The following is a 26,188-nucleotide window of genomic DNA, read 5'->3' as shown; positions in this document are numbered from 1 at the left end:
ATAAAATGATGAAACATCCACCATGACTCAATCTTTATTTTGCAGATGTGCCCACTTATGTTTCATTTATGGGCCCATGCACATCAATCAGAAACAGAATATGACACTTTGTGCACTGTAAGGGTGTTGAAGTTGTTGTTGTTGTTGTTGTTGTTGTTGTTGCTGCTGTCTTCATTCCAAAGACTGGTTTGATTCAGCTCTCCATGCTATTCTATCTTGTTCGAGTTTCTTCATCTCCAAATAACTACTTGGATAAACTAGTATAAGGGTACTGTACTACTATAATTGTGTGTCAAATTGGGGAAATAAGGACCACTGTGTCTTTGATCGTCGGCTGCTGACAGTTGGTTCCACTTCCCAATTTGAGTGTGATTTTGGAAGGTTTCTCCAGTAGGCTAGATGTAACATTTTACACAGATTTAAAAAAGGGAACTGTCAGCACACATTATAAAACAAAGAAATCATTTTCCTTTAAAGCTGAGACAGTGAGACACAAATATTCTGTACAGGAATTCAGGGTAATAATTGATGAGAGACTAACAACAATGGAGCCCCCTCTTCCTCTGCTCTGTTCCCTACTGGGTCATTCCACACCAAGTGGTCTAAAACTGAAAAAAGTTCCCACCATCATGGTCTCCAATTTTCGTCAAATTTTAACTGTAGCTTTAGTCAAGTGTTGAAGTAAGTTTCCCAAGATTTCAGGCCTCTAGCTGCAATAGCTGCTGATCTAGACCCCCTTGTCTGAAGTGTACTTAGTCCGTGTGCATGCAACATAAAAAAAATGTCATATTTGGAGTCTAATAAAATCGAAACTAATTCATAAGAATGGTTAGTAAGATGCAACCCTGTACAGTTTTTTTTGCTGATTCCAACGAAATTATGTATAACATTACTCATGCAAACCCCGGTCAAATAACTCGACTCAAAGTATACTTCAAAATTTGTCGTGACACAACGCGACAAATTTTGACCAATATTAAGACTGCAATGATTTCCTTGCAGTTGAAGATATGGACTTGAACTTTTGGCCAAGCTTCATGCTTGTGCTAGACATAATGCAGCCGGATTTGCAATGATCCAGGCCATATGGTCGCCCTGCAGTATCTCTTCAAATTAGGCAGTGTCAGCACAAACGGTAAAATTTACCAAAGTTTCAAGCCAATTACTAAAAAATAGTTGGCCTGAATCTGCTTGTGAATAGTATCACCTAAAAGAGAAACTCTTGCTCTACAAGACTGACATTTGTTTTTTTTGCAACGCGACCATTAAGTACTCATTAACTCACATCAAAGTTGTTATATTTTGTATGCGCGATGCACTAATTTTTCTTCATTTCTAGGAATTTGAATCTTAATAGTCGCTTAGAATTACTGATATAATTGGATATTTCATTCGTGTTTTATTCAGTGATTGGCCAGTGAGAGATGTCAGAAGTTAATGAAGAAGAAGAATCGTTGGCCCCCTGTTCAATTGGAAAAGATGCTGCTGCATCGAAGTGCCATGTTATCTTCTATGCTAAGAAGACTGGATTCAAAGCGTTTAGTGATTTCACAGAATGTGACCAGAAATTGCTTGTTTCGCGTTCAGAAGCCAAACTTGACGAAAATTCCATCATTTGCTTCCACCATGAAGCCCTCTTCCTACATGAATATCAAGCGATGCAAAAGAAATGTTGCAATCCATTCAAGAAGAGGAATCACAATGTAAAAGCTGGACTTAGACTGCTTGATAATGAAACAGCTGCCAAACTTTGCCTGTTAAAGAAAAAAGAAGTGATTGATATAAAACCTGGTCAGAAGCTTTGCCCTCGCTGCATGTCGGCACTGAACCAAAAGCTAGAAGATTCATCATCACTATCAACCCAATCTGAACAAGATTTCACAACGGATGAAACTGAACCAGCCATCAACAAAAGTTTATCATTTATTGGTGCTTCACCATTGAAAAGAAGACAACTAAGTAAAAGAGATAAGCAAAGCTATGCAAAAAGAAAGATCTTGGATGCACAAAGTTTAATTGGGAATCAAATTGCTGCTGCTGTAGGAATCAATTACGATGAACAGCCAAGTTCAAGTAAAAGTCGCCCATGCAATAATTGTGCAGATCTTGATAATCTTATAGAAGAGTTGAAAGAAAAATGTAAAGTGTCAAATCGTAGGACAAAAGTTCAAATATTGACCTTGGTTCCAAGAAGCTGGACAATTAAAGATACGACAACAGCATTTAATGTATCAGAAAGAATGGTAAAGCAAGCGAGAAAACTGAAGAATGAGCAAGGTGTTCTAGCTTTTCCAGCAAATCGGCAAGGAAGGAAGCTTTCAGATGAAGTTGTTCAGAAAGTACATGACTTTTTTCAAGATGACGAATTCAGCAGACTTTGTCCAGGGAAGAAAGACTGTGTGCCTGTGAGAATTTCAGGAACAAAGGTGTACAAGCAAAAGCGGTTGTTGCTTTGCAATTTGAAGGAAATGTACGTGTCTTATCAGAAGCAAAATGGACCAGAAATTGGCTTCTCAAAGTTTTGCGAGCTTAGACCAAAATGGTGTGTTACAGTTGGCTCTGCTGGAATGCACTCAGTTTGTGTCTGTACAATACACCAAAATGTCAAGCTTATGCTCACTGGTGCATCAATCAATGAAGACTACAAGGAAATTCTTAGCAAAGCTGTTTGCAGCTTGGAAAACAAGGATTGTATGCTTCATCGTTGTGAAAACTGCCCTGGTCCAGAAGGTGTAGAAGCAGTTATTGCAACATATTTTGAAGATAATGACCCTGAAGAACTGATTGAGTACAAACAATGGATTCATACCGACAGGGATACTTTAGAAACAAAGCAGCTTTCAACAGAAGAGTATGTTGAAGATATTGCAGCAAAAATTTGGAACCTGTCTTGTCATCACTACATTGCCAAGCATCAAAGCCAGCACCTGAAAGCTCTCAAAACTGATTTGAAAGAAGGCGAATTCATAATACTAATGGATTTTGCTGAAAACTATTCATTTATTGTTCAAGATGCAGTGCAAGGCTTTCACTGGGAAAACAGTCAAGCAACAGTTCATCCATTTGTAGTCTACTACTGTGAAAACGAAGAGGTGCAATGTGTGAATCTTTGTGTTATTAGTGACTGCCTTCGACACGATACGATTACTGTCCATGTTTACATTGGAAAAGTAATCAATTACCTGAAGATGCAATTTTCCAAAATAAGCCACATCCACTACTTCAGTGATGGTTCAGCTGCACAATATAAGAATTTCAAGAATTTTCTCAACTTATGCTATCACAAAGAAGATTTTGAAATAACAGCAGAATGGAATTTCTTTGGAACAAGCCATGGAAAGTCGCCTTGTGATGGCATTGGAGGCACAACAAAACGGTTGGCAGCAAGAGCAAGTTTGCAACGTCCATATGAAAACCAGATTCTAACACCCAAAGATCTTTTCAACTTCTGCAATGATAATATCAATGGAATCAAATTCTTTTTCATCAGCAAAGAGGAAGTTGAAGAAGAAAAAGCTTCTCAAGAAGAAAGATTCCTGCAAGGGCACACTCTAGCTGGCACAAGAGAAAACCACCATTTTTTGCCCATTGATATGACGACAATTAAGGTCAGTAGAGTTTCTAATGATGCGACATCTTTTTTGGCCAAAATTAGTGCTGCTGAAGTAGTAGTTCAAGTCATGGATCTTCAGCCTGGGCAGTATGTTGCTTGCATTTATGAAAAGAAATGGTGGATTGGAAACATCGTTGAAATCTCAGTCGAACAGAAAGATGCTTTCATAAGCTTTATGCATCCTCATGGTCCTGCAAGTTCATTTTATTGGCCCTTAAGACGTGATACTTGCTGGATTCCAGAACAACTTATCATTGGTGTTATTCCAGCTCCATCAGTGACATCATCTGGTCGGCAATACAGTTTTCCTGAAAGCATTCTCTTGCAAATCAACGATGCTTCCAGAATGATGAAGTAACTGAGGAAGACAGGCTTGGGAACCTGCATAAAGAAACCCACAATCAGGCTTGGGATCCTGTGGTAAAGACACCCTGTAATCAGGCTTGGGAACCTGCAGTAAAGATACCCACCCGTGGCTGTTACTGCATGGCTATCGGGCGTGGCCCCTATGGCGATGGGGATGCTGGTTTTATTGTGATAACCAGTAATGGCTCAGCCATCATGGACCAACGCAGGGCACTGCGCACACAAAATATAAGATACTTTGACCTGAGTAAATAAGCACTTAATGGAAGCGTTGCAAAAGAAAAATATATCCATCTCGTAGAGCAAGAGTTTCTCTTTCAGATGATACTATTCACAATTAAATCCAGGCTGACTATTTTGTAGTAATGGGCTTTGAACTTTGGTAAATAAAGCCATTTGCGCTGACACTGCCAAATTTGAAGAGATTTTGCAAGGCGACTATAAAGCCTGGGTAGTTGGAAATCCAGCTGTATTATGTCCAGCACAAAGATAAGACTTGGTAAAAAGTTCAAGTCCATATCTTTATCTGCAAGGAAATTATTGCAGTCTGAATATTGGTCAAAATTTGTCGCATTAAGTCACGACAGAATTAGGGGTACACTTTGAGTCGACTTGTTTGACCGGATTTTGCATCAGTAATCTTATAATTAATTTCGTTTGAATCAGCACAAAAAACTGTACAGGGTCTCATCTTACTAACCATTCTTATGAATTGGTTTCAATTTTATGAGACCCCAAAAATGGCATTTTGTCTGATGTCGCGCGCATGCGAACTTACTACCCTTCAGACAAGGGGGTGTGGATCAGCAAGTATTGCAGCTAGAGGCTTGAAATCTTGAGAAACTTAATTTAGCACTTGACTAGTGCTACAGATAAAATTTGAAGAAAATTGGAGACATGATGGTGGGAAGGTTTAGACCACTTGGCATGGAATGACCCTACTGACAGAATACAATTTCTTGTATGTAGGACTTTTTATACAACAAGAGATACAAATAATGCACAAATGAATGGATTAATGCTGATTATCATGTTCTGTAGATCTCATGAAGTTTCTTCCTGTGAAGTTCAAATATAATATATTGATTTTCATTCTATATATCTAACAGAATGCATAGGGTTTGCACACAATGAAAGAACATCTTCAAAAAGGGGTAAGATTACTACATCTGTACTACAGGGGTCAATATTATGTCTGGTCTTGTTCTTGTTACAGGTAAATGATTTTCCATTATACACTGAAGTTCCAAAGAAACTGGTACAGGCACGCGTATTCAAATACAGAGAGATGTAAACTGGCGTATATAAGACAACAAGTGTGTGGCACAGTTGTTCGATCGGTCACTGCTGCTACAATGGCAGGTTATCAAGATTTAAATGTGTTTGAATGTAGTGTTATAGTTGGTTCATGAGCGATGGGACACAGCATCTCTGAGGTAGCGATGAAGTGGGGATTTTCCTGTATGACAATTTCATGAGGGTACCATGAATATCAGGAATCCTGCAAAACATCAAATCTCTGACATTGCTGTGGCCGAAAAAAGATCCTGCAAGTATGGGACCAACGATGACTGAAGAGAATCGTTCAAAGTGCAGATGTGCAACTCTTCCTCAAATCGCTGCACATTTCAATACTCGGTCATCAACAAGTGTCGGTGTGAAAACCATTCAACAAAACATCATCAATATGGGCTTTTGGAGCTGAAGGCCCACATGTGTTCCCTTGATAACTACCCAATACAAAGCTTTATGCCTCGCCTGGGCCCACCAACACCGACATTGGACTGTGGATGACTGGAAACATGTTGCCTGGCTGGACAAGTCTCGTTTCAAATTGTATCGAGGGAATGGATGTGTACGGATATGGAGACAACTTCATGAATCCATGGATCCTGCATGTCAGCAGGGGACTGTTCAAGGTGAAGGAGGCTCTGTAATGGTGTGGCATGTGCACTGGGAGTGATATGGGACCCCCGATACATTTAGATATGACTATGACAGGGATCATGTACGTAAGCATCCTGTCTGATCACCTGCCTCCATTCATGTCCACTATGCATTGTCCATTGTGATGGACCTGGGCAATTCCAGCAGGACAATGTGACACCCCTCACATCCAGAATTGCTACAGAGTGGCTCCAAAAACACTCTTCCGAGTTTAAACACTTCCACTGGTCACCAAACTCCCGAGACATGAACATTATTGGCCATATCTGGGTTGCCTTGCAACATGCTGTTCCAAAGAGATCTCCACCCCCTTGTACTCTTACAGATTTATGGACACTTCTACAGATTCATGGTGTCAATTCCCTCCAGTACTACTTCAGACATAAGTCGATACCATGCCACGTCATGCTGAGACAATGGCCTTACACGATATTAAGCAGATGTACCAGTTTCTTTGGCTCTTCAGTATGTATCCAATTCCAAGAGGTATAACTACTTCTCTCTGCTGAAGGTTCAAGTATTATTATCAAGTTTAAAGGGGTGCCTCTAATGCTTATAAATTTAAATACCATTTTCTTGAAAATTAACAAGAGGTTATCTGCAAATGGACTGCCACTGAACTTTGATAAAACACAATGTATGCCATTCTGTGCTGTTCAAGGCCTGACCACATCATTATAAATAATTTCTGAGGGTAAGTAAAGGAAACAGAATATCTGAAATTATTAAATGTTTATACTGTTAAGAATCTGAAATGGAAGTCAAGTTAGTCATCATCTTAAATGTAAGTTCTGGAACTTCTGCAGATTTTAGAGACAGAAATGTCAAAGTTGACATTTGTTTTCTATTTTCATACATCAATGTATTACAGCATCATTTTCTGGGATAACTTCACTGAGGAAGGAATGTTTGCTGCACAGAACTGTGTAGTACCAATAATATGTTGTGTCCACTATAGAACCTTTGTATACAGGTAGATCAGATGTTGGACATTGTACTGAGAACAGTCTCATAGTATGTTCGCTGTGTTACCAAGCTTATGGTCAACAATCAATTGTAGTTTGGAAACAACAGTAGTTTTCAAAAATATAATATACAGGCTAACACTATGCATCATTCAACCTCGCTGTGACACAAAAAATTGTGAAGTATTCGTACAAACAGTGATATAAAGAATTTAAAAGATAATAACAATATGAAAAGGATAGATAGCTACTCACCGCATAGAGGAGGTGTTGAAGTGCAGGCTAGCACAATTAAATAGACTACTAAACATTTAAGCATTTGGACAAAAAAGTCCTCCTTCCAAAATGGAAAACACACACACAGTCACACACACAACACAAGCACAACTCACAGACACATGGCCATTGTCTCCAGGGCCCAACTGTGGACAGTGACAGTGACTGTGTCTGATGTGAGTGGTAATCTGTTGGGATGACTGGTGAGAATAAGGAGGAGGCATGGGTGGTGGGGGAAGGGATGGAGAGATAGCAGGGTAAGGGTGGGGGAAGATGCTGTGCTGCTGGGGGCGAGGGAAGTGTGCAGAGACGTGGTGGTGGGGGACAGGATGGGCTGCTTGGTGCAGAGTGGGGAGCCTGTGCTGGCAGCCCCGGGAGGGGAGGGTGAGAGGAGAGGAGAGATAGGAGAGAAGTAGAGAAGGGAAAAAGATTATTAGGTGCATTGATGAGAGAGAAGGCATGAGTAGTGCTGGAGGAAGTGCAGACAAGGGAATAGGTAAGTGCCAGGCAGGGTTTAGTAAAGGCTGAGCACAAGGGGTTGCCACTGGTGCAATTCAGAAATGCTGGCGTTGGTAGGAAGGATCCTGATGGCATAGGCTGTAAAGCAGTAATTGAAATGAAGCACATTGTGTTGGACAGCATGTTCAATAACTGGGTGGCCTAGCTGTCTCTTGGGCATAGTTTGATGGTGGACATTCATGCAGATAGACAGGTTGTTAGTCACCAAGCCCACCTAGGAAGCGGCATAATGGTTGCAGCTTAGTTTGTAAATAACATGGTAGCTTTCACAGGAACCATTGCCTTTGATGGGGTAGGTGACACCTATGACAGGACTAGAGTATGTGGTAGTGGGAGGATGTAAGAGACAGGTCTTGCATCTAGTTCTATTGTAGGGATGTGAGCCAAGAGGCAAGGGACTGGGAGCAGTGGCAGTAAGGATGGACAAGAGTCTGGAGTAGATTAGGTGGGCTGTGGGACACCATTATAAGAGGAATGGTGAGGATATTCCTCATTACACAGCAAGGTGAGATGTATTTGAAACCCTGGCAGAGAATGTAATTCAGTTGCTCCAGTGCTGGGTGGTACAAAGTCATGAGATGAGTGCTCTCTTGTGGTTGGATGGTGGGTATGTGGAAGGTGGGAGGTGACTGGAGAGACACAGCACAGGAGATCTGTTTATGGACAAGGTTTGGAGGAGAAATTTGGTCTGTGAAGGCATTGGTGAGGCACTTGACATGTTTGGAGAGTGACTGCTCATCACTACAGATGTGACAAGATTGGGTTGCTGGGATGTATGGAAGGGAGTTCTTGGTATGGACTGGATGGCAGCTGTGTAAGTGTTGATATTGTTGGCAGTTAGTATATTTTATCTGGATGGTGCTACTGATGTGGATGTCAACATTGAGGAAGGTGGCTTGTTGGGTTGAGGATGACTGGTGAAGTGAATGGGGGAGAAAATGAGGTTCAGAAGGAATGTGGATGGGGTTTCTTCATTTTCAGTCCACGTCATGAAGACATCAGTGAATCTGAACTAGGTTAGGAACTTAGGATTCTGGGCAGTTAGTAAGGATTCCTCTAGATGGGTCATGAAAATGTTGGCATAGGACAATATGTGGGTGCCCATTTCTGTACCATGGATTTGTTTGTAGAGATGCCTTCAAAGATCAAATAATTGTGAGTGATGATATAGTTGGTCATGGTGACCAGGAAGGAGGTTGTAGGTTTGGAGTCAGAAGGGCATTGGGAAAAATAGTTTTCAATAGCGGCACAGCCATGAGCACTGTGACTGTAGTGTCACTGACAGTGACTAGCAGGGCACTGGGTGGTAAAGGACAGCAACTGTGGAGTGTCTGTGGAGGAAATGGTTTGTATCTCTTCTATAGAAGGGTATGTTAGAGGCAATAGGCTGCAGGTGTTGGTCCACAAAAGTGGAGGTTCTCTCTGTGGGAGAAAAGTAACCAGCCACAATAGAGTGTCCTGGTTGGGTGGTATGTAGAAGGTAGGGCTGCAGGGAGTGGTGGGGATGAGCAGAGAGGTAAACTCAGGTAAAAGGTTCTGGGATGAACCTAAGGACTTGAGGACAGATTGGAGATCCTACCGAATTTCAAGAATGGCACTGGATTTGTAGGTGGATATATGTGACAGCTAGTGGAGTCCCTTCACCTGGTAATCCTTCCTGTTCATAAGCACAGCGGTGAAGCTTTTGTTGTCAGGTAGGATTATAAAGTCAGGATCAGTTTTTAGGTGATATATTACAGTACTTTCTGTGGATGTAAGATTGGTTTTGATGTTGAGAGATTTGGGGAATGCCGGCTGGAGTGGCCGAGAAGTTCTAGGCGCTTCAGTCTGGAACCATGCGACCGCTATGGCCGTAGCGGTCGCATGTTCGAATCCTGCCTCGGGCATGCATGTGTGTGGTGTCCTTAGGTTAGTTAGGTTTAAGTAGCTCTAAGTTCTAGGGGACTGATGACCTCTGCTGTTAAGTCCCATAGTGCTCAGAGCCATTTGAACCATTTGGGGAATGATGGTGAGACAAGGTTTGAGGGGAAGTTAACAGGGAGTAATTTGGTGACAGTTGGATGGATTATATTTGGATGGAGGAGTGAACTGAGTCAAGCAAGTTTCGATATTGGATTGAGTCTGACTGATAGGCTCAAAGGGCAGAAAACTGTTTCCACTTACGAGAAGGAGAGATATTTAATACACCCAGCATTAATGGATTTCGAAGTGGGGTGAAGAGTAAGGTCTTCGGAAAGGACTCCTACTTTTGTGAGACTGTGGCTTTGAAGGCAGTGTCTACAAACAAATCCATGGTACAGAGATGGGCGCCCACATGACATCATCCTATGCCATTCATAGACCATCTAGATGAATCCTTCCTAACTACCCAAAATCTCAAACCTCTCAGTTGCTTCAGCTTCACTGATGACATCTTCATGATCTGGACACCCAACCTACATTCCTCCAGAGCCTCAACATCTTCGCTCCATTCACTTCCCTTGGTCCTCTACAACCCAATAAGCCACCTTCTTAGATGTTGACATCCACCTCAAGAATGGCTATATCAGTACCTCCATCTAAATCAAACCTACAGAGCGCCAGTAAATATCTCCACTTGCGCAGCTGCCACCCATTCCATACCAAGAACACCATTCTCAGCAACAAGAGCTTGTGGTATCTTTCCTAAATATGCCAAGGGTCTCACAGAGGCCTTCACAGACTGAAATTACCCTCCCAGCCTTGTCCAGAAACAGAACTCCCATACCTTTCCCCTCCAGTCACCTGGTACCTCACATGTACTCATTGTCTGACCACAAAGAAGCATTCTTCTCATGACTCAGTACTAATCAGGACTGGAGAAACAGAATCACATTTTCCATCAGGGTTTTGACTACCTATTGTCGTGCCCTGAAATAAGGAACATCCTCTCCACATCTCCTGCAATGGTATTCTGCCACCCACAGAACATTCACAAACATACTGGCCACCACGATGTACTTCAATTACTGCTTCACAGCCTGCACCATTTGGATTCTTCCTACCAACACCAGCTTTTCTGAAATGTGGAGGTGGGAATTCTCCCAACATTTCATTCATTCATGTAACCCCCCCTGGCCTCATCCTTCACTATTCCTGTCCTCCACCTAACTATCCTCTTCTCTACTCCCACTCCAGCACTACACATGCCTCTTAACCCACCAATGCACATATCAGTCTTTCCCCCTTCTCTACTTCTCTCCTCTCTTTTCCTTCACCTTTCCCAACTCTGCACCTAACAGCCCATCATGTCCTCGTCACATCCCTGCACACTCCCACAAGCAGCACAGCACATGCCCCCACCCCTATCCTGCTACCCTTCTCTCTTCTTGCCCCCTGCCGACTCCTTACCCCCAAGCAGATTTCTGCTTGTGTCAGACACAGTCATAGTCTGGTGGCAGATCCTACGTGCCAGGTCCCAGATGCCAGATACTGTGGCCAGTCCAAACACTTAAATGTTTAGCAGTCTTTTTCATTGTGTATGTTGTGATTCAGTGCCTCTTCTTTGTCATGAGTAGCAATTGGTCCTTTTCATATTGTTGTTACTCCATCCTCAACTTTCTGTTGTTTAACATATAACGAAATTAACTGAAATCATGCCTGCTTGACAACTCTATCAAATTCATAGAAGAAATTCTGAATATGAGGTAGCATGCAGTGTGTGTGTGTGTGTGTGTGTGTGTGTGTGTGTGTGTGTGTGTGTGTGTGTGTGTGTTTTTTTTTTTTTTTAAGGTATTTGAACATATTAACTATAAATCACTGGATCCCTTTGTGTGTATATGTGTGTGTGTGTGTGTGTATGTGTGTGTGTGTGTGTGTGTGTGTGAGGGGAGAGAGAAAACAGAAAAAAACATCAAGGAAGTCACAGAAACTTAATCTGAATGTTGTATCAACACTAACCTAACTGCGTACTACTTAGTGCTATTCATGGTTGTGCCAGATAAATTTAATAAAGTAAACTGGAAACAAAGCTACTACTTTGAAAAAGGGGCTGCCTTCTTAATTATACTAGATAGTTGCCATTTATATGCTACTGGTAGCTTAATATTTACTTGATTTCAATAGTATTTTCTGAAGAAAATATTTGTCACCATCTGTAGATATTATGAACAATTTCCAGTACCTTATTCATTGTCATGCAGTTCTACCATGAACACACCTTTTGTGTAGCAAACACAGTTTCTCAATCCCTGAATACAGATATTCAGATATTTTGGCTAACGAAGTATGTTTTTAGTTTGTGCTGGAATGTTAAGGATTCCTACTTTCCCGTTTTATATTAGACAGGAGCTTGCTGAATATCTTCCCACCAGACTACATAACTCCGTTCTGAATGGTAGACAAGAACAAAAAACCTATATGGAAATTACTTTGTCTTCTATTGTAATTGCGTAAATCAACCGTTCAGCTGAAAATCATTTTTTTATCAGCAACAAAAACCATTAGGGAGTAAATGTATTAGGGAATGCAAGCATTCCTAGATTATTAATTAGGGTTCGGCAAGCTGTATGTTATCAATATTCTTACTGCTTGCTTTAGCTGGCTACTACAGAAGATAATTCCTGAAGACAACACGTATTGAAAAAATGCAAAATAAACCAACACTCTTGTCATGCAATCAACACAGCAAGAGATATTTCTAATAGTAAAATATGCTGAACTGTGCTGCTTGTTAAATTTATTTATATGTTGACTCCATTTTAAATTGTTATTTAACTGGATCCCAAGGAATTTTACACAATCTGTATCATTCTGTGTGTGACCATGAATGTCTGGTGCTAAATTGTTATTATTAATTGTTTGAAATTGCATACAATCAGTTTTTGTAAGATTAAGACTTAAACTCTGAACTACTTTTACGCTTATTGACCTATCAGAAGTAAAATTTTTGGTGAAAATTAAAAGACTGTGGCAGAATTTGCAGCCCATGGCCACCTTCATTTTGGCACAACAAATTATTTTAAATAGAACTGCTAGCAGTAGTGGATTTCTTGAAACACAGTATAATTTTCTCCATCTACTCAACTGTTTCAAGGTGGAATAAGAACAGGGGCCAATAGAATTAAATAAGGAACATCACTAAACAAAATGGCATAATAGATTAAGTAACATGAATTAAAGAGGTCAGACAGACTAAATGATGTCATCTGAATAATGGTAGCAAAATGCAAAAATAAACAGTGTTACTGACAAATTAATATTTATTCATTTTGGTTTATACGGATGACGATAGTTGAGATTGTGCACAAGCCTGATCCTTATAATGTATGCAACAAGGAAACCACGCAATATTAAACGCAAAAAATCCAGAGACACAGCTAATTATTATTATACACAGATCTAATTATTTTGTATATATTACACATTGAACTAGGCAAATGCTACAAAAAACAACAGCAATTCCCATTCTCTTCTTGCTCTTACGCTTTTTGCACCATTTCTGGTTCCGGCACTTTGTGGGAACTATGTCAAGAGTTTATCACTACCATTCAGTCATTATCATCTATGTATGAACCACACAGTAAAAAACATAATATTTCTTACTAGTCCAGTAATTCAATTGCATACAGCCCTGAACAAAAGTACACTGATAACTATATACAATGATAGATATAAAAGGTATAAAAAAAGAGCATAAAAGAGCAGCAATAAAATTCCTCAATTCATGGACAAATATCAAGCTATAAATAGGTGAATCCTGCCATTATTATGCTTTAAAAATAGTTTTTAACAATAACTAAATGTTTAACAGCGTAAAAGAACATAATAATATTTGCAACTGTACATTTAAAAAGATGGACTATGAAGATTAAAATGATGTTTGTAACACACACTAGCAAATAATTAAAAATATGGATAACAGTTCACAAAAATTTTGATCAGGAACGCACTGTAGGAAGTATGGAAAATTTAAAGTTTATTATTCGTGTTAAAAATGTTACGAGGTTAACACACAAGAACAACACTCTCCACTGCCCTTTTCTTCATGGAATACCAAAACTTGCAGATGCTCCAATCCCATCTTCAATTGATAAAAGGAGGTTTAAATTTGTGTTTAGTTGCCACATCAGCACTTTAAACAAGTTACTGAAATGAACAGACACATTCCTTCAACTTGTTGACTACGCAGCACGATTTTGAGAATAATATATTCAGCTAGATAACCTACAGCTAGCTGAGACCAAATTAATCTCAGGTTTCTAATAACTGTAACAACCACACAAGACTGTGTTCATTAGGCATTACAAAAAGAATTTGGATTCAACTCCTGGTTGACCATCAATTTTAAATGTATCTCTGCTGGAGACAAAATTCAGGATGAGAAAACAATCCTGAACCTTTGTTTCAAACTACCTCTACGTTAGTTTCACTCAACAGAACATGGAATGAAGGGTAAATGAGAGAGACTAAGGACTAGCCCGCAAAATGTATAGCGCATAGTTCACCAAATATGAGTGAAAACCTAGCACATGGAGTTCTTTGTTGCTGTCTGCCATATCAGGGTAATGTGGTTCCAAGAACTTAAGAAATATGTATGATAAAACCTTTCTTTGAATCATAGAATGATAAGAAAATTTTCAGAAATATAACTTGTCCATTACATAAAATATCTCATTAATGTAATGATATGAGAGATTTTGGTTAAATCATAATATATGAAGTTTCATCTCTCTCTCTCACCCCCCCCCCCCCCCACCCACCCTCCCTCCCACCCCTTTCCCTTCCCTCCCCCCCCCCCCCCCCCCCGCCCCTCCCTCTCTCTCTCTCTCTCTCTCCCTAGCTTAAATAAAAACAAGATACAACAAATGATATTTCTAACCATGTCCATTAGCATCATAAAAACTTCATTTTATCTCTTTGCGTGACCTTTTTACTCTATTCAGAATCAGCACATAGTTGAGGTATCATGGATCAGTGTACTCAAACTGAACCTAACTTCATATTTATTAGAGGCTGTAGGCTCCCCCTTATCAACACAATCCACAATTGGTTGGTTATAATTTTCTTATTATGTTATTATGGTCTTTAGTCTGAAGATGGATTTGATGCTATTCCTGTGCAATTATCACCACCTCTGCATAGCTTTTGCAAGCGACATTCATTCGAGCATGCCTACTGTAGTCAAGTCTTAGTCTCCCTCTACAATGTTTAACCTTCCCCCACTCTTTCCCAACACTTCCCTCCATTACTGATTAACTAATCCTTGATGCCTCAAGATGTATCCTATTAAGCTACCCCTTTCTTTAGTCACGTTTTGTCAGTTCTTTTTTCCCCTATTAAATTCCACATCTCTTCATAAGTTATTTTATCTATCCATCATACCCATCTAATCTTCCACATTATCCTGTAGCATCAAATTTTAAAAGCTTCTAGTTTCCTCTTGTCTGAACTGTATATTGTCCACAATTCCATGTGAGGCTATACTCTAAAAAAATATTTACATGAAAGGTTTTCTCAGACTTAAAACGTTGTTGTGGTCTTCAGTCCTGAGACTGGTTTGATGCAGCTCTCCATGCTACTCTATCCTGTCCAAGCTTCTTCATCTCCCAGTACCTACTGCAACCTACATCCTTCTGAATCTGCTTGTGTATTCATCTCTTGGCCTCCCTCTACAATTTTTACCATCCACACTTCCCTCCAATACTAAATTGGTAATCCCTTGACGCCTCAGAACACGTCCTACCAACTGATCCCTTCTTCTAGTCAAATTGTGCGACAAACTCCTCTTCTCCCCAATTCTATTCAATACCTCCTCATTAGTTATGTGATCTACCATCTAATCTTCAGCATTCTTCTGTAGCACCACATTTTGAAAGCTTCTATTCTCTACTTGTACAAACTATTTTTCGTCCACGTTTCACTTCCATACATGGCTATACTCCATTCAAATACTTTCAGAAAAGACTTCCTGACACTTAAATCTATACTCGATGTTAACAAATTTCTCTTCTTCAGAAACGCTTTCCTTGCCATTGCCAGTCTACATTTTATATCCTCTCTACTTCGACCATCATCAGTTATTTTGCGCCCCAAATAGCAAAACTCCTCCTAATGTAATTCCCTCAGCATCACCCGACTTAATTCGACTGCATTCCATTATCCTCGTTTTGCTTTTGTTGTTGTTCATCTTATATCCTCCTTTCAAGACACTGTCCATTCCATTCAACTGCTCTTCCAAGTCCTTTGCTTTCTCTGACAGAATTACAATGTCATCGGCAAACCTCAAAGTTTTTATTTCTTCCCCATGAATTTTAATACCTACTCCGAATTTTTCTTTTGTTTCCTTTACTGCTTGCTCAATATACAAATTGAATAACATCGAGGAAGAGGCTACAACCATGTCTCACTCTCCTCCCAACCACTGCTTCCCTTTCATGTCCCTCGACTCTTATAGCTGCCATCTGGTTTCTGTACAAATTGTAAATAGCCCTTCGCTCCCTGTATTTTCCTCCTGCCACCTTCAGAATTTGAAAGAGAGTATTCCAGTCAACATTGTCAAAAGCTTTCTCTAAGTCTACAAATGATAGAAATGTAGGTTTGCCTTTCCTTAATCTATTTTCTAAGATAAGTCTTAGGGTCAGTATTGCCTCACATGTTCCAATATTTCTACGGAATCCAAACTGATCATCCCCGAGGTCCGCTTCTACCAGTTTTTCCATTTGTCTGTAAAGAATTCGCATTAGCATTTTGCAGCTGTGACATATTAAGCTGACAGTTCAGTAATTTTCACATCTGTCACCACCTGCTTTCTTTGGGATTGGAATTATTATATTCTTCTTGACATCTGACGGTATTTCACCTGTCTCATACATCTTGCTCACCAAATGGTAGAGTTTTGTCGGGACTGGCTCTCCTAACGCTGTCAGTAGTTCTAATGGAATGTTGTCTACTCCCAGGGCCTTGTTTCAACTCAGGTCTTTCAGTGCTCTGTCAAACTCTTCACACAGTATCATATCTCCCACTTCATCTTCATCTACATTGTCTTCCATTTCCATAAAATAGTCCTCAAATACATCGCCCTTGTATAGACCTGCTATATACTCCTTCCACCTTTCTGCTTTCCCTTCTTTGCTTAGAACTGGGTTTCCATCTGAGCTCTTGATATTCATACAAGTGGTTCTCTTCTCTCCAAAGGTCTCTTTAATTCTCCTGTAGCCAGTATCTATCTCACCCCGAGTGATCTGCACCTCTACATCCTTACATTTGTCCTCTAGCCATGCCTGCTTAGCTGTTTTGCACTTACTGTCGATCTCATTTCTCAGACGTTTGTATTCCTTTTTGCCTGCTTCATTTACTGCATTTTTATATGTTCTCTTTTCATATATTAAATTCAATATTTCTTCTGTTGCCCAAGGATTTCTACTAGCCCTCGTCTTTTTACCTACTTGATCCTCTGCTGCCTTCACTACTTCATCCCCCAGAGCTACCCATTCTTCTTCTACTGTACTTATTTCCCCCATTCCTGTTAATTGTTCCCTTATGCTCTCCCTGAAAATCTGTACAACCTCTGGTTTAGTCAGTTGCTGTTTCTTCCATTTTAATCTACAGTTCATAAGCAATACATTGTGGCCAGAGTCCAGATCTGCCCCTGGAAATGTCTTACAATTTAAAATCTGGTTCCTAAATCTCTGTCTTGCCATTATACAATCTATCTGATACCTTCTAGTATCTCCAGGATTCTTCCATGTATACAACTTTCTTTCGTGATTCTTGAACGAAGTGTTAGCTATGATTAAGTTATGCTCTGTGCAAACTTCTACCAGGTGGCATCCTCTTTCATTTCTTACCCCCAATCCATATTTACCTACTACGTTTCCTTCTCTCCCTTTTCCTACTATCGAATTCCAGTCACCCATGACTATTACATTTTCATCTCCCTTCACTATCTGAATAATTTCTTTTATCTTATCATACATTTTATCAATTTCTTTGTCATCTGCAGAGCTAGTTGGCATATAAACTTGTACTACTGTAGTATGTGTGGGCTTCGTGTCTATCTTGGCCACAATAATGTGTTCACTATGCTGTTTGCAGTAGCTTACCCGCACTCCTACTTTTTATTCATTATTAAACCTACTCCTGCATTACCCCTATTTGATTTTGTATTTATAACCCTGTACTCACCTGACCAAAAGTCTTGTTCCTCCTGCCACTGAACCACACTAATTCCCACTATATCTAACTTTAACCTATCCATTTCCCTTTTTAAATTTTCTAACCTACCTCCCCGATTAAGGGATCTGCATTCCACGCTCTGATCCGTAGAACACCAGTTTTCTTTCGCCTGGTAATGACGTCCTCTTGAGTAGTCCCCGCCCGGAGATCCGAATGGGGGTCTATTTTACCTCTGGAATATTTTACCCAAGAGGACGCCATCATCATTTAACCAGACAGTAAAGCTGCATGCCCTCGGGATAAATTACGGCTGTAGTTTCCCCTTGCTTTCAGCCGTTCGCAGTACCAGCACAGCAAGGCCATTTTGGTTAGTGTTACAAGACCAGATCAGTCAGTCATCCAGACTGTTGCCCCTGCAACTACTGAAAAGGCTGCTGCTCCTCTTCAGGAAACTCATGTTTGTCTGGCCTCTCAACAGATACCCCTCCATTGTGGTTGCACCTACAGTACAGCTATCTGTATCGCTGGGGCACACAAGTCTCCCCACCAACAGCGAGGTCCATGGTTCATGGGGGGACTTAAAACATATAAAATGTTAAATTTCTTTTTTCCAAGAACACTTATTGTCACTTTGTATTTTATGTTCCCTCTACTTCCATCACTGCCAGTTATTTTTTGTTCAAATAGCAAAACTCACCCATTACCATTAGTGCGTAATTTCCTAAATTAGTTCCCTCTAACTCTAATTCTCTCAACATCACCTGATTTAATTTGACTAAATTTCTTTAGTCTTTTTTTTTTTTTTACTTTTGCTGATGCTTATTATAAATGTCTTATCAGGATGCAATCCTTTCTGTTCAACTGATTTTCCTAGTCAGCTACTGCCCCTCACTGAATTACACTGTCATCAACAAACCTCAATTTTTTATTTCTACGCCCTGAACTTTAATAATTTCTTTCCCAATTCCTCCTTGGTTTCCTTTACTGCTTACTCAATATTTGGTTTGAATAACCCTGGGGACACACTACAACTTTGTCTCACTTCCTTCTCAACCACTGCTGCCCTTTCACACCCTTCATCTTTTACAACTTCAGTTTGGATTCTGAGCAAGTTGTAGGTAACACTTTGCTCCCTGTATTTTGCCCCTGCTACCTTCAGAATTTCAATGAGTGCATTCCAGTCACCAATGTTAAAAGCTTTTTCTAAATCTACAAATACTATAAGTATGGTTTTGTTTTCCTTCACTCTATATTCTACGGTAAGTCCCATGGTAGTAATGAAATGCATGTTCTTACATTTCTCTAGAACCCAATCTTATCTTTCCCCAGGTCAGCTTTTACTGGTCATTCCATCGTTCCATAAATAATTCCTGTTAATACTTTGCAACCACAATGTAAATAAGCTGATGCCTTGGTAATACATCTTTCAGCACCTATGTTCTTTGATTTGAGATTACTACATTCATACTAAGACATATATCACATAGCACATACAGGTGGAACATTTTTGCAACAGTTGGTCTCCTCAAGGATCTTAATAATTCTTAGAGAATATCATCTACTCTGGGTGCCTCATTTCAACTTAATCTTTCAGGGCTCTGTCAAATTATTTTCACTGTACCACTTCATCAACCTCATTTTCATCAACTTTGTATAAACTACTGTCTTCAAGTATCTTTCATTTATATAGCTCTTCTACATTCCTTCCACACTGCAGCCTTCCTCTCTGGTTAGAAATTACTTGCCACTTGAACTCTATGTTTACATAGCTGCCTCTCTCTTTCATACATCTGTATCCACACTCTGCGAAGTGCATGGCTGAGGGTGTTTTTCACTGCACCAAACAGTAGTGCCTCTGGCTGGTCCATTGGTGTATGGACTACAACAAGAATGATAGCATATTGCCTCTGTGGCTACTGTAATTAGCATAATCTCATCTTTGTTGTCTCTATGGGAGCAATATGCAGAATAACATAGTATATTCATATATTCCTCACTTATTACCAGTTCTTGAAACACTAAGTGGGCTTTCACAGGATAGTTGGCATCTGCGTGTTTTTATGGCTTTGCATTTCTCCTCTAGATTCCTACTTTACAATATGTTGAGGAAATTTATTTTTAAGAATTATTATAGACTGAATAAATTTTGTAAGAGGTCTCAATTTAGTTACAGTGAGCTCACCCATAGGTTCTGTCATAACTTTTCAAGTTGGCAACTGCAATTAGAAGCCTTACCTGTTCATGGCAGTAGTAGCATGCAGAAAGAATGATTTTCACTAAATCCCCATATTGCTTCTAAAATCTTTGATGTTTCATGATATGCAAGGAAACACTTTGTTGCTTGACTCTTCCTGAATTTTTCACATTCTGATATTTTTTTAAAAATTAACCTGTTTGTGATGCAGAATGCCTATTGTGTAGTGGCAGTGTGTTGGATGAGCATCCACATGATGACTACATCCTTAATAAATAAACCAATAATGAAAAATGCCGCATTTCTTGCTCTGTATCCTCAATTAATAGTATCTGGTATGGGTCCCAGACTGATGTGCTATATTCAAGAATCTCTTTAAATGACATCATAAGTCCAATGACTGGAGAAATGATTTATTTTCATTTTTTGCAATTTTGGCCTGATGCACATGTGGTATATAATGAATAATGGTCTTCAGGCTGAAACTGCAATACACAAAATAAATAATTTCTACAGTCAATGGTGAATACAAGGTATTTTGAAAATTCTACATGACTGTGAACCCCAACCATGAGATGTTATTCGGGAATCAGTTGAAGGATGGTTTTGAATGCTACATCAATTTTTTTGTCATCATACCACTTACAACTGATGCATATGCATACTTCTCATTATTTAATGCTTGTGTGACTTGCATGTGATCAGTTGCCAATTGCGTAAACAAATAAAAATGGGTGTTTCTCTCTGCTTATGTGCATTATATTAAATTTCACAATTTTAACTTGATGTTGGGATATCAGGAAAGATAGATTGCTTCTCGCTGGATGACACACTGAATTGCAGACAGGCACAACGAAAGGACACTTACACATAAGCTTTTGTCCAAAGCCTTTGTCAGAAGAGGAAACACACACACACACACACACACACACACACACACACACACGATCGCCATCTCTGGCAGCTCGGACTAGAATGCAACTTTCACATAGAACAGAAGGAGTAGGGGGGGCGGGGGGGGGGGGGGGGGGGGGGGAGGGGAGGAGGGGGGAGAGGGCAAGAGAGTAGTGGGGAAGGGAAAAATGAACGAGTGTGTAGGCAGAGGGTGGCACACAAAGAGGGTGAGGGGATAAGAACAGAGAGGAAGTGATAGGACAGGGTTCAAAATGGCTCTGAGCACTATGGGACTCAACTGCTGTGGTTATCAGTCCCCTAGAACTTAGAACTACTTAAACCTAACTAACCTAAGGACATCACACACATCCATGCCCGAGGCAGGATTCGAACCTGCGACCGTAGCAGTCGCACGGTTCCGGACTGCGCGCCTAGAACCGCGAGACCACCGCGGCCGGCGATAGGACAGGGGGGACAGAAACTATTGCATAGAGTGTATGGGGACAACAGGTTACCGTAAGCTGAGGTCGGTATAATTTGTAAGGATAACTTCCATCTGCGCAGTTCAGAAATACTGGTGATGGAGGGGAGGATACAGGCGGTCCAGCAGCAATTGGATTCAAGCATGTTATGCTCAGCTACAAGGTGTGCCACACGGTGTTCTACTTTGCTGCTGTGTCTATGTGCAACTCAGTCTCTCTTCTTTACAGGGAGTAGCAATCTATCTTTTTCTTACACGTTTCAATTAAATCTGCTTGATTCCACTGCCAGTCCCTGCAAAATGCATCAATTTACTGCAGACCTTTCAGTATTTCATGACAATTTTTATGTCCCAGCCACAATAATCACTCAATGCTCACCTCACTACACGGAGTTTAAGCCTAATATAGTCAACAATGACACCACATTTGGCGCCATTACCAAGAAAGGCACTATGAGAGGCACAAAGTGAACTGCTGGCAAGACAATGACACAGGATGGAAGTCACCTGGGCAAGACCTGTGACCAACAGCTAATGTAAAGGCGGCTGACACTGCTGAGCTCAAACTCTGTTAAATGTTTCTTTGCCAGCTACTGGATCACATGTGCATATAGTGTATCTGAAACAGGATTACATTATCGGATTTTGATTCTTATTGTTTCCTTTTGTGAGTGTATATGCATAGTTTTTACTGGTGATTCTTGGCTTTGTGTTATGGCCTCACATGGACCTCCATTTGAACTTGTTTCAGCCAAGCTGTAGATGACTTTCAAACAAATGGAAAATGCAGGATGGAATGCAACAATATTATGAAAAGGAAAGTTGCCACTCACCATGTAGAGGAGGTGCTGAGTCACAGATGGGCACAACAAAAAGACTGTCACAAATAAAGCTTCCAGCCTGTAAGGCCTTTGTCAAAAATAGACGACAGGCACACACGCTCACGCAAACGCAGCTCACACACGTGTGTGTGAGTTGCGTTTGCGTGTGCCTGTGCGCGCGCGCACGCGTTCTTGTGTGTGTGTGTGTGTGTGTGTGTGTGTGTGTGTGTGTGTGTGTGTGTGTGTGATCTATTTTTGATGAAAGCTTTATTTGTGATAGTCTTTTTGTTGCACCTATCTGTGACTCAGCATCTCCACTTTAGATGACTTTGCTAGATTGATTATTTTGATTGTCACTGATTATGTGATTTTATATCACATTAAACATCAACATTAGTTTGGTGATCGGTAAACTAGACAAATCCAGTGCTATGGATAAGGACATTCTGAAACTCTTCAACAGAAGCTGTAGGAGCTATAGCATCACCATTAGCAGCACCAACATCTGCTGCAACAGTTGCAGGAGCAGCAGCTCCAGCAACAGTAATTTGTTGCATAATAGTAGAACTTAAGTCCGGGTCACACGGAGCAAATTTTGTCATAAGTCTGCTTTACAGCACACCTGACTGTTGGCTAGCATGCATTGGGGATGGATAGTTAGCCCGCTGAAACTGTCACACAGTGTAAGAAATGTGGCAAGTCCTTTGGTGATGTTGTCTCTTCTAATAACAGGGAGTTTTTCAGTCTATATGAAATGCATCAGTTACAACAATAATACTTTCTTTACTCCACTGTGCATCCACCTTTGGTAATTAATGGGTACTGAGAGATTAAATTCCTCTATAGTGGGGCCGTGCTTGCATCAGGGTTCTGCCTCACAGTTTGTGACATTAACTGCCAACAGGACTCCTGATTGGACAGGGCTTGGAGTATTCTAAGAATTTTAAAAGGAATATAGCACCAGCTATCAAGTGAAAATATGCGAAGCTCCTCCTAGCAAGCAAACAGCATAGCAATCAGCAGTGACTACTTGAGGGGTGACATTTACAGCAAGTCTTACTCTGTGTGGCATAACAAGGATTACAGCAGGAAATTGTAATGATATAACTATAAAGGCATGATAACTGTAAGAGACAAAGAAAGAGGCACAGCTACTGGAATTCCACCATCTAAGGAAACAAAAGATGAGCATGAAACTGTTCTTCAGTGCCCAAAGAATCTGTGAGGCACCAAGTAACAAAATTACAAAAATCTTGTCTTGTGATATGGACTACTCTCTAGAAACAATAATGCTGCTATCTTGTTGAAAATAGACATTATTACTACTTCATAACCTTGCACCATTGTCTGATACGGTAAGGTTGTCTTTTGAGAAGATGTGGGAATTACTATTTGTGTATATACATAAAATTCTCATATGTTACTAGGATGAAAAGAATTTCTCCAATGGAAAAAATGAAGCCAACTGCACAGCGCATGGATTGTCAATTTTCGAGATCCAAGTAGAAAATGCAGCATCACATACTTCAATCCCAACAGCAATCAGTTCTACATAAAATCATTTTTTTAGGGCACTGAAGAAAATGGAAAAACTGAATTCAGAATGACCTGTCATTAGAGGATGTAATTTGTGTGGGACATAGACATGAACCAAAGACATACAGCAAAGAAGTGTCACTTGCCAATTTCATGCAAAATTGGATTTCATACAACAAGTGCAGACCAATGTATGTTCCCTAACTGGGGCACAAATAATTAATTAATTCTGATGTAGTTATTGATGGCAGTCTGATAGCTGCTAAATATTTTGGTGTAACTGACCTCCTACTCAGTGAAGTATGGAGAGAATCTGATATCGGATTAAAATAACCGAGTACCTTCATGGGCCTGCAGGCAGAACAATTTGCATACTGTTTTGCTTTCCTGTATCAAGAGAGCTACGTTGAGAAGATTACACTTCATTTCACCGTGGAGGATATTAACCCCGTAGCAGTAACGGCAGATCACCTTCAGATGTGTGCTGATTTGCACCAAATTCAACATGAAATGAAACTTGTAAGATGTAGCTTACAGACAAGCTGTGGGTGGTTTGTCGTATGAGATGGGAGGTGGGGGAAGGGGGGGTGGAAGTTAGACAGCAGAGTGTCTTACTGCTGGGAGAGAGAGGCAACAAGTGCTCAGGGTAAGAATATGCCACTGCAGGGGATGTTGCATCTAGCACATAATGAAGCACAAGAATGGACTACAAGGGGGGTGGGGGTGGCGGGGGGAGGGGGGGGGGGCTGGGAGACAGTCAACAGATACCAACAGGGGTGTAAAGCACGAGTGTAGAATGAATGACATGGAAACATGCGATCAGAGGTGGAGGTGAGGGTATGACAGGGGCTAGTGGAGGCCACCAGGATTGTGGGGCTGAAGAGTCTGTTCTTTAACACACACACACACACACACACACACACACACACACACACACACACACACAAGCTTCTCAATAAAAAGGGGGGAAGAACACTATCTAAATAGAGCTTTGCATGAATAAACCATCCCCTTTGATGCACCAACATTGTGCAGAATCCGTTCATTGTTGCGCAGAGTAGCTCAGTTTGATATCTACATTAACCATCCTGCATCAAACCTCTTGCTTGGTTTTGCAGGTGTGGCTGGTGTAGATACAGCTTTAGGATGATTCCCAACTATGTAAATCAGGGAGGCTGGTAATTGGGCGTGGGGGGGGGGGGGGGGAGGAGGACCTAGGTGGCACAGTTTCTGAAGCAAGTCTTGAAGTTACCCACATTGTGCTCGTAAGCACATTCTGCCACTGAATGGGCAACACTGTTCTCAGCTGCGGTTTGCAGGGGACATTCGCTTGAGTGGACAACTGGTTGATGCCCGTATTCACATAACTGTGTCTGCAAATTTACAGCAGAGCTGGTGTATGATATGACTTGTTTCATAAGTGGTCCTGCCTCTGATACAATAGGAAACTCTTGTGACCAGACTGGAATAGGATGTGCAGAATGGGTGCATAAGACATGTCTTGTACCTAGGTCTTCCAATTGCATATGATCCGTCTGGCTTGAGTTGGGAGAAGGTGTAGTATAAGGATGGACCAGGATATTTTGTAGACTGGATGTGGAGAGGACGACCACTTTGGCATGGGTGCGAATAATTGTGGATAGGGCATTACGATGCATCCATTCATCATACCCTATTTCAGGCATATCTGATTGGGAGAAGAGCCACTTATGAAAGTAGGCATAGCAGATACGACTTCTGCTATCACTGTCGCCCATCTTTTTATGTGGACGTAAACACCAACCAGCTATTCACAGGAATGAACTACCACTGCCAAACTGTGCCCCGGACCAGAACTGATCACCCAGAGGCAGAACACATTGCTCAGCACAATGCACCCAATTTCAATGACTGCTTCACAATATACGTCCTCTCTATCCTCCTCTCCCAATACCTGCTTCTTTAAACTACATAGATGGGACTTCGGTCCAACAACACATGCTTCAATCCCAATATTCTTTTGACCACCACCTCTGTTAGCCCCTCTTCCACACCCATCTTCACCTCTGATACCATGTTCCCCACATCACTCTACATTCATAACCACCTCTTCACAATCCACTGTTTCTTCCCAGTCTAGTCCTCATCTGAACACTTAGCACTGTTTTCAGTCTTGTTAATGTGCCCATCAACTACTCGGTGCATCAACTACACATTATTTAAACATTATTTGAAATAATTGAATACTGAAACTTGAGAAAAGGAAATCTTACTAAAAACGAAGTGCACATTGATGTGCCTTATTTTGCATATCACTAGTACAAATAGCATGACTTTATACTGAAATATGTTCCATCCTATGATCAACAAGCTGACATCCTAATGAAGCCAATGCAAAAGGTGACATTTAAGACCAAATGAAAGAGATTGAAAATCTGAAGCATACAGGATGTTCAAAGAATT

The 26,188-nt window shown here is 40.6% G+C and overlaps 1 protein-coding gene across 1 annotated transcript in view; it reads right to left on the bottom strand.

The window, feature by feature from the left end:
- LOC124616091 (CCR4-NOT transcription complex subunit 11) overlaps positions 1-26,188 on the bottom strand; it is a 103,987-nt gene that overhangs the window by 53,933 nt on the left and 23,866 nt on the right. The window lies entirely within an intron of this gene.

The sequence above is a fragment of the Schistocerca americana genome, chromosome 5, assembly GCF_021461395.2.
Source record: "Schistocerca americana isolate TAMUIC-IGC-003095 chromosome 5, iqSchAmer2.1, whole genome shotgun sequence".
In the NCBI taxonomy this organism is placed as follows: domain Eukaryota; kingdom Metazoa; phylum Arthropoda; class Insecta; order Orthoptera; family Acrididae; genus Schistocerca; species Schistocerca americana.
This window is presented reverse-complemented; position numbering and strand designations above follow the sequence as displayed.